The sequence below is a fragment of the Siniperca chuatsi genome, linkage group LG1 (assembly GCF_020085105.1).
Source record: "Siniperca chuatsi isolate FFG_IHB_CAS linkage group LG1, ASM2008510v1, whole genome shotgun sequence".
NCBI classification, from domain to species: Eukaryota; Metazoa; Chordata; class Actinopteri; order Centrarchiformes; family Sinipercidae; genus Siniperca; species Siniperca chuatsi.
Window position 1 is genome coordinate 37,593,185 of NC_058042.1, and position 9,270 is coordinate 37,602,454.

Genomic DNA, 9,270 nt, shown 5'->3' on the forward strand with positions numbered 1-9,270 from the left:
GTAGATATGGAAGAAAACAATTTTAATAGTGTAATGCTGGAATCAGACATTCAGGGCTACTTGTATGAGCCAGAACACAGTGCGGAGGAGTTACGGCATATGGAGAAGGAAGAGGCTCAAGCGTCGAGCACCGCCAGCTGAGGATAGCGGTGCAGAGCGCCCCGTGCTGGGGACAACTGGTGGTGCAGCTGCGGTAAAGTGGAGACGCTGTGCGCTACACCAAAGCTTTGGGCCACATATGGACAGGGAAGTGCTTGAGACATACTTCAGGATCCCTGGAACAAACAGCCAAAGCAAGCGGGGCCACACGGACATCTGAGCATAGAATAAGTGCAATAGCCAGTGTTTTGTTACGAGCGCGACAATGTTACAGTGTGAAAACATACAATACACGATTTTGATGAGGCTTAGCACATACACTGCCCCAGTTTGTTACCTGGCAGGGCTATCATAGTTTAGCCTAACATTAGCAGCTCTGACCGGCTGTTTGTATGAGTTGGGCAAGTTTGGGAGTGGGAGTGGCCTTGGAAGGCAATGGGCCCAGTACATTCTGGTTGTTGTAGGTTTTCTACCTTTTGAGCAAAAGGGAATACCACAGCCCTTTTTCTCTGTTTCCTCTGGTCATGTAGCACCAATTTCAAAAATATCTTTCTATTGCATAGACAGCCCAGTTTTATGAAAATATCATCTTTCCAGCGGTGAAATATCCCTTTAACAATTATTGCCTGTGGTTTGTTGCAGGCATATTACCAAACCATCCCGTCTTTGTGATGGCTACTGGATATTTGTAGATTTGGACCAAAGGATTCGTCACCATCCTTTGTGTTTTCTGTTGTTATCTTTATGTCTTGTAATCCTACAGTAAAATTATGTTACCATCCAAGGCTTCAGACAACTGTTTACCCCAGTCCACTATCATTTCATATGCTTCTCTTTATTACTGTGTACACCTGGTTAGAAAATCAAAAGCAATTTCACTTTTTCCAAACTTGGTGAAAAAAACAGAAATCAGTCACGTTTCTAGTTTTCTGTTGTCTCCCTGAAGTTGACTATTTGATTAATTGCAGTAGTCATCCTCCCACCATAGCTGCTGTCCTTCAGAGTCACTCAATGGCAGTAACACGTCAACACTTTCCATCTTGCATATTTTCACAAAAGAAGAAAGAGATGTTGACTAGTATTACAAACCTTGTTGCCTTTGTGTTATTTCATTCAAAAATATGTGTGTTTGTGAAGGGTTTAGCTAGAGGAAAGCATTTCAGTAAATGTAGTTTAGTTTATGTAACAGCAGGGTATATAAAAAGTGGATGGCCTGATCCAATTCCTGTCATGAATGTAAACATGGCCTCATCAGTTCCTCTGCTGCTTATACTTAATCAACTTGGCTGCCAGAATTTAAGCTTTGCTCTGTTTTAACTTATTTGTGTTGTATTATGCATCAGTGTTGCTTTCCTCTCCTAATAGGCCCTAAGAAAGTAATTACTGGCCGGCAGCACCACTTTGTCTCTCTCCCTCCCTGCGGCTCTGGATATAACCATTTCAGCAGTGATAGTTGGACCACAACTGTGCTGTAGCAGAGTAGACATGGCTGTCATCCTGACTTCTGTTGTCCAAAAGTATTTTTAGTAACAACCTGACAACATGAGCAGTACAAACTGCATATTTTTCTTCCTCTATCTACCTTTTCATATTCCTAGTGTTTGACAGACAGCATACTATGTTTTTAAGGTGGTATTGGGCTGATTTCATAATTGTCTTTATGTGGCTGTTTAAGTCAGAATCCATAACTAAATCAAGATTTCTGGCTTGATTTGTAGATTTTAGTTTCATGGATTCAAGGTGAGCACTGACTTTTAAACAATTATTTCACTTTTTGTTCTGTGTTCAGTTGTAGAAAATTTTGGCACATCCATTCACTGATATGTTCAAGTGTAAAGCACTGTAGTCATGTGGTGACACTTTTATGTAGAGTTGTGTGTCACCTGCATAAGTAGGGTATATGTTGTTATTTAGCCTTTCTGAGGGTATTGCATGGTTAAATCAATTATTTTAATTTCATGAAAAAAATTGAGAATCAGTCAGGTCAGTCAGGTTTAGTAGGCCCCTACTACCCCATATATTTGGGACAGATGTGTGATGATAACACCTATTCAATATGCTGATAGAAGTCGAATTAGGTGCAAACTGTGGTAGTCTGCCACCTTTTCCTCTCCAGCCCTGTGTTCTCTGTTGTGTTCCCCTTCCTGGTGTGTCTTGTGGGTCCCCTACTTGTCTTTGGATATGTGTGTGTGTATGTGTGTATGTTACCTGCCTGGCTCTAGGAACCTCCCACCTGCGGCTGATCACCAGCACACCTGTCTCCTATCTACTCATCAGTCTTCACAGCTTATATACCAGGCTTTTCCACTACTCCGATGCCAGATCGTCCCCGTACATTGTACGACAACTACGTCTAGGCTCTCGCTAAAGCTAAGTACTTTTTGCAAGTGTGTTTTTCCTTCGTGTTTTTGATCCTGTCTGTTTTTGCTCTGCCTAAGGCATTACCCGGTGCTGGTGATCGCCGCTCCTGTGGTTTCCTGGATTCCTGTCTGCCTGTCTGCCTGCTTCTCCAGCCAGCTTCACCTTGCCTGTCGTCATCTGTTTACACTGCTCATTCACCATTCGACTTTATTACGAATAAAGTGTGTTTTGGATTACAGAGACTTCTCGGTATTCTGCATTTTTTGGGGTTCGAAGATCGTGCATACGACACAAACAGAGTGAGTAGCCAGGCAGAAGTCTTCTGACTGTGTTGCCTGTTTCTGGTTGTGCTACTCTGTGTAAACCTGTAGTGCTGAAACAAAGCACATTACAGTGAAATGTAGAAAAGTAGATACAGAGTTAGTCAAGTATTCTTAAAATGTTTTACGATCTATTAACAAGTTGAGTAGTTATTATTTGCATTTATTTTAAATGCTTAATTTGTTTGCCATTTGAAAATGATTTGTTAATAATTACCCCCAATGGCTTGTAAATTACTTTAAAAAATAGTTCAAGGATCTCATCAAGTTCACTGCAATAGGCTCCGACTACAAGCCAGTGGTTTCTTTTTGAAGGCTACTGGACACTTTATTCAATCAGAATCAGAATCAGAAATGCTTTATTGATCCCCGTGGGGAAACTCTTTGTTACAGTAGCTCGCCTTTACGTCAGTGCACACAGGAGAAGTACTAGAAAATGATATGATACACTATAAACACTATAAAACAGGTCAGAAAATAAATTAAGTATCAGGTCGGTATAAGAAACTAAGTGTCGAGTACCAAGTGGGTTTACTGGTTGATGATGAAAGTACAGTATAAAATACAGTGTCACCAAATATGTAATAAGTAATAGTAATAAGCGGAGGTGCATGTACTGTCAAGAGTAATAGAGGTATATAATATCAATAATATATAAGAAAAACTAACATGGGAAAACTAATATTGGACGGGAGTAGTATACAGAATATTGCACAATTATTAATTATGGCGGAGATGTAATGCTCAATGTCCAGTTTAGTGACCTAGGGTCAAGACCTAGGGTCAAACAGACTAACCCTTAGAGGGAGGAGTTAAATAGTTTGATGGCCACAGGCAGGAATGACTCCTGTGGTGCTTTTTGGTGGGATAAGTCTTCCGCTGAAGGTGCTCCTTTGCTTTACCAGCATGTCATGGAGCGGGTGGGAGACACTGTCCACGATGGCGTGTAGTTTGGCCAGCATCCTCCTCTCTGACACCACCGCCAGAGAGTCCAGCTCCACCCCCACAATGTCGCTGGCCTTACGGATCAGTTTATTGAGTCTGTTTGCATCCGCTACCTTTAACCTGCTGCCCCAGCATGCAACAGCATACAGGATAGCACTGGCCACCAAAGGCTCATAGAACATCTTCAGCATTGTCTGGCAGATGTTGAAGGACCTCAGCCTCCTCAGAAAATAGAGGCGGCTCTGGCCCTTCCTGTAAACAGCTTGAGTGTTTTTGGTCCAGTCCAGTTTGTTATCTAAGTGTACTCCCAGGTACTTGTAGTCCTCCACAATGTCCACACTGACCCCCTGGATGGAAACCGGGGTCACTAGTGCCTTGGCCCTCCGTAGATCTACAACCAGCTCCTTTGACTTTGTCACATTGAGCTGCAGATGGTTCTGCTCACACCATGAAACAAAGTTCCCCACCACAACCCTGTACTCCGTCTCATCACCACTGCTGATACATCCCACCACAGCAGAGTCATCAGAAAACTTCTGAAGGTGGCAGGACTCTGTGTGGTAGCTGAAGTCTGTGGTGTAGATGGTGAAGAGGAAGGGAGAGAGGACAGTCCCCTGAGGGGCCCCAGTGTTGCTGACCACGCTGTCCGACACTCAGTGCTGCAGGCGCATGTGCTGTGGTCTGCCAGTCAGGTAGTCCACAATCCAGGACACATGGGAGGCATCCACCTGCATTGCTGCCAGCTTCTCTCCCAGCAGGGCAGGCCGGATGGTGTTGAAAGCACTGGAGAAGTCAAAAAACATGATCCTTGCCGGCCTGTCCAGGTGGGTGTGGATGCGGTTAAGCAGGTAGATGATGGTGTCCTCAACTCCCAGCCAGGGCTGGTAGGCGAACTGAAGGGGGTCCAGGAGGGGTCTGACCATGGGCCGCAGCTGTTCCAGCACTAGTCTCTCCAGTGTCTTCATTATGTGGGAGGTCAGTGCCACCGGTCTGTAGTCCTTGGAGCCACTGGAGCGTGGCGTCTTCGGCACAGGAACGAGGCAAGATGTCTTCCACAGAACACGGACCCTTTGAAGACTCAGGCTCAGGTTGAAGACATGTTGAAGGACTCCACATAGCTGGGGGGCACAGGCTTTTAGCACCCCGGGGCTAACGCCATCGGGGCCTGCAGCCTTGTTTGAGTGGAGCTTCATCAGCTGTCCTCTCACCTGGTCAGCCGTCAGGCACACAGCAGAAGTTACAGGTGGGGGAGGGGGGGGAGTCGTCGGTCAGGAGAGGGCCGTTAGTCTGATGGGGAGGGGGGAACAGAGTACTCAGAGGAGCTTGAGGGCCGACAGCAGCTGAGTTAGAGGGGGGATGAGCAGGAGCCGATGTGTCGAATCTGTTAAAGAACAGATTCAGTTCGTTGGCCCTGTCCAAGCTGCCTTCAACTCCTTTGCTGCCAGTCGATCTGAAGCCAGTGATGGTCTTCATGCCGCTCCAGACCTCCCTCACGTTGTTCTGCTGGAGTTTCCGCTCCAGCTTCCTCCTGTGCTTCTCCTTGGCTTCCCTGATTTTCACCTTCAAGTCAGCCTGGATAGCCCTCACCTCCTCCCTATTACCATCAGTAAAGGCCCTCCTCTTGGCATTCAGGATGTCCTTTGTTACCCACGGTTTGTTATTTGGATAACAATGGACCATCTCAGCAGTCCATTGCAGTCCACACAGAAGTTAATGTAATCAGTAATGCACTCAGTGAGCCCGTCAATGTCCTCTCCATGAGGCTCACAGAGTGCATCCCAATTTGTCACCTCAAAACATTCCTGCAGTGTCTCATAGGCCTCCCCTGACCATCTCCTCACTGTCCTTGTGGTTGCGGGCTGCCTTTTAACCAGAGGCACATAGCAGGGTTTAAGGTAAACCAGGTTGTGGTCTGACCTACCCGGGGGGGGAAGAGCTGTATGCATCCTTAACGTTAGCATACAGCAGGTCCAGTGTCCTCTCCTCTCTAGTAGGACAGCTCACATACTGGGTGAAATTAGTCAGTGTTGTTGAAACACTGACATGGTTGAAGTCACCCGAGATTAAAATGAGTGCACTCGGGTGTTGAGTCTGGAGATGTGCTATGGAGGTGTGAATGGCGTTGCACGCCGATGCCGGGTTAGCAGAGGGGGGGGTGTAAACAGCCACAACAATGGCATGTGAAAATTCACGTGGCAGATAATATGGCCGGAGTCCCACAGCTAACAGTTTAATGTCCGGGCTACAGATGCTCTGCTTGATGGTAATGTGACCAGGGTTACACCATCTGTTGTTAACGAGAACAGCAAGCCCGCTGCCTTTCCGCTTACCACTCCCAGTGTGATCCCTGTCGGCCCGAACAGTCTGAAAGCCGTCGATGGAAATGTTATGGTCCGGGATATCCTGGTGTAGCCATGTCTCTGAGAAGCACATCAAGCTACACTCACGAAACTCCGCTTGACTCCGGGCTAACGCCGTTAGTTCGTCCATTTTATTCGCCAGCGATCTCAGGTTGCCCATGACGAGAGAAGGCAGACACGGCTTAAATCTCTTATTCTTAAGTCTCTTTTGTCTGCACCCCTCTCTCTTCCCTCGCCGCTTCATTCCACCTCTACATCCTCGGTGTGTCCTCCTCCAGATCTCCGTGGGGACATCGGTTGTCCTGGGCGCCATGCTGCTCGGCTTCAGGGCGATCAGCTGTTCCCTGGTGTAAACAATGCGGCCAAACAACTGATCTGCAGCGGTGCCCCGACCGAGTAGCAGATGAAGAAGTTCCACGGCGAAAAAAATTGCAAAAACACTTTCTACCCTCATTTTTGCAAAGAGCGTAGTTTAAATTACACTTACACACAAGTTACTCAAGTTTGGAAGAAAAAAGGAAAGTTAAAAGTTACCCAATACTAGAAATACTTAAAGTACTCGATTAATTTAGGAGGTTGAGACCCAGGTATACCGAGGCAACATAACACTCGAAACTCGCCGCACCACTTACAGGTGTAGCATTTTTAGCCACGCTAGCGACATGGTTCTAGAGATGGCAATGTCGGTCTGTTGGCCTGCCCACCACTTTGGTCCAGAATTAAATATCTCACCAACTATTGGATGGATTGGTGCCCAGAGGATGAATCCTAATGATTTTGGGAATCCCCTGACTTTTCCTGTGATAACACCAGCAGGACAAAGGTTTCATTTATCCTGTGTCTCAACATCTATTGGATGCATTGGCACAACAATTGGTACAGACATTCATGGTTCCCAGATGATGTATCCTACTGATTTTGGTGATCACCTGGTTTTTCAAACAAGTCCCACAAATTAAATGAGAAAATATATTGTTTGTCCATGTCCTCTAGAATGACACATAGAAGTGTTTTCTGATCTGACACCTCTTTCAGCAGATGACATCATCTGTTTGAGCCTTCCACACTGTTACAAATCACTGTTGTAACAGTCTGTATTTGATACATAGCACCATTTCCATCCCAACCATCACATACAATACAATACATACGATTGCAGATTGCTCCTTTGTGTACATTTGTTAGTGTCATCTACTGAAATAAAGAAAACCTTGCCAGAATTCACCTCAGGAAAAGGCCAAAGCCAAAAACACAAACGAGATATTGGCAGTTTAATTCAGCCTATAAATATATAGATATGAATGTACGTGTTATGTAAGTTTGTCAGACATTGAAATCTTTGATTTGAGCTTTGATTTGAGCTTTGCACTACTAGCACAAACTTTAACAAATGCAGCAATGCACTCAACAAGTAAAGGTAGTGGAATCTGAAGACTTAATAAACCACCACTCTTTTTGCAAAACTGCTCAAACTCCCGTGCATAACTCCCCCTAAAACCACATCTTGTTGTTTTTACATCTCTGTTTCTCAATGTATTAAATAAACCAGATACAATGCTGTGTTAATTATTGAGCTTTAGAGGTGTTCGTAGGTATTTTTTTAAGTTTGGATCGAGCCACACTAGCTGTTTCCTACTTCTTCCAGTTTTTATGGTAAGCTAGGCTAACCCCATCCTGACTCCAGCTCTGTACTTAACGTACAGACATTAGAGTGATATCCATCTGAACATCTGACTCGGATAGAAAACAAATAAGTGTATTTCCCAAAATCATGCACCATTTCCTTAAAATAGGTGAACGATATATCAACAGATTATTTTTGGTCATCTTCTAAGTAAGCAAATCATTTCAAGGCTTCTAACAGATTTGTGATATCTCAGAAAAGCATTTATTACTCATTTAGGCATGAATATAAATGATTTCATCATGAACTAATGCCGAATAATAAATAACTTATAACTGGTTATTATTATACATCTTTCTGGACACATGCATGTTTTACATTGGCTTTTTCACCTGTGCTTCTATGTTGTATTCATCCTTTCAGAATACTCAAGCATCTGAATTAATAGCCACTGCAGAGCTGATGACAGAAGCTAAGAATAGCCACGTAATAATGGCTCAGTTCACACATTACTCCCCATGTGCCTGTGATAATCACATTTGATTAGGCAAATTGGATCAAATCAAACAGCATTGATCAGGTTTTTCATGTGCATTCAGTGTGGAGTCACTTACATGAAGGTAGACCTTTGTGAGTCCTCACTCCTTTCCCTACAGGGTTTAGATGGCCATTCTACGTCATTCAGCTGACTCGCCATGGGCGGCTACCTATAGCCCCTCATTATGACCCCATTCAGTCAGCCTGGCTTCCTGCCAGCACTGCTTCAATTTCCTCTGCTCACAGAACCAGAAAAGAACCACAACAGCTCCTAATCATCGCCGCTTTGCTGTTTCTGCAATCCGCTGAGAAGATTATGTCTTTCAAACCAGAGAGGAAAAAAAGTGCAGAACTGTGTGTCCAAAGAGAAACACCAGAGGAAAAATAAGAACCTGACCAACAAAAAGAATATAGTAGCTATATGGTCTACAAGTACTGTCAGCAAAATGAAATGATTGAGAATATTTCCGATCCCTGAGAATGAAACAGAATGGAAGGAAGTTTCAAACCCGTCTTTCACCTACGTAATATCGCAAAAATCAGGCACATCCTGTCTCAAAATGATGCCGAAAAACTAGTCCATGCAATTGTTACTTCTAGCCTGGATTATTGCAATTCCTTATTATCAGGCTACCCAAATAAGTCCCTTAAGTCTCACCAATGCATGGACTAGTTTTGTTGTGAGCAGTTTCATGTAGGAACTATTGGTAGAAAGAAAATAATTCCTACATGAAACTGCTCACAACAAGCTCTGTGGATTATTTTGTTATATTGTTGTCATATTGTTTTGATCGTCGGGTGATGCTCGATCAGAACAAGTTCATATGACGTGGTCTGACCTCATCTGAAATCAAAAGTGTTTATAGTTGTTGTGAAAGTCCACACTGGAAGGTGGAGTGACAAGCTGGCTATCGTATAGAGGGGGGAGATGTGATATCATTTAAATATGGAGATAACCGAGCACATTTTCAGACAGTCTCTCCTGGAAGACATTCATAGTGTTGACCTCATTTGTTCACATGTT

The 9,270-nt window shown here is 44.2% G+C and overlaps 1 long non-coding RNA gene across 1 annotated transcript; it reads left to right on the forward strand.

Annotated features, from left to right (window-relative positions):
* The first annotated feature begins 2,258 nt into the window (after positions 1–2,258).
* On the forward strand, positions 2,259–2,698 carry LOC122877039. The gene is made up of 2 exons (XR_006378177.1): positions 2,259–2,437; positions 2,538–2,698. It is a non-coding gene; the product is annotated as an uncharacterized LOC122877039 (long non-coding RNA).
* The last annotated feature ends 6,572 nt before the right edge of the window (positions 2,699–9,270 follow it).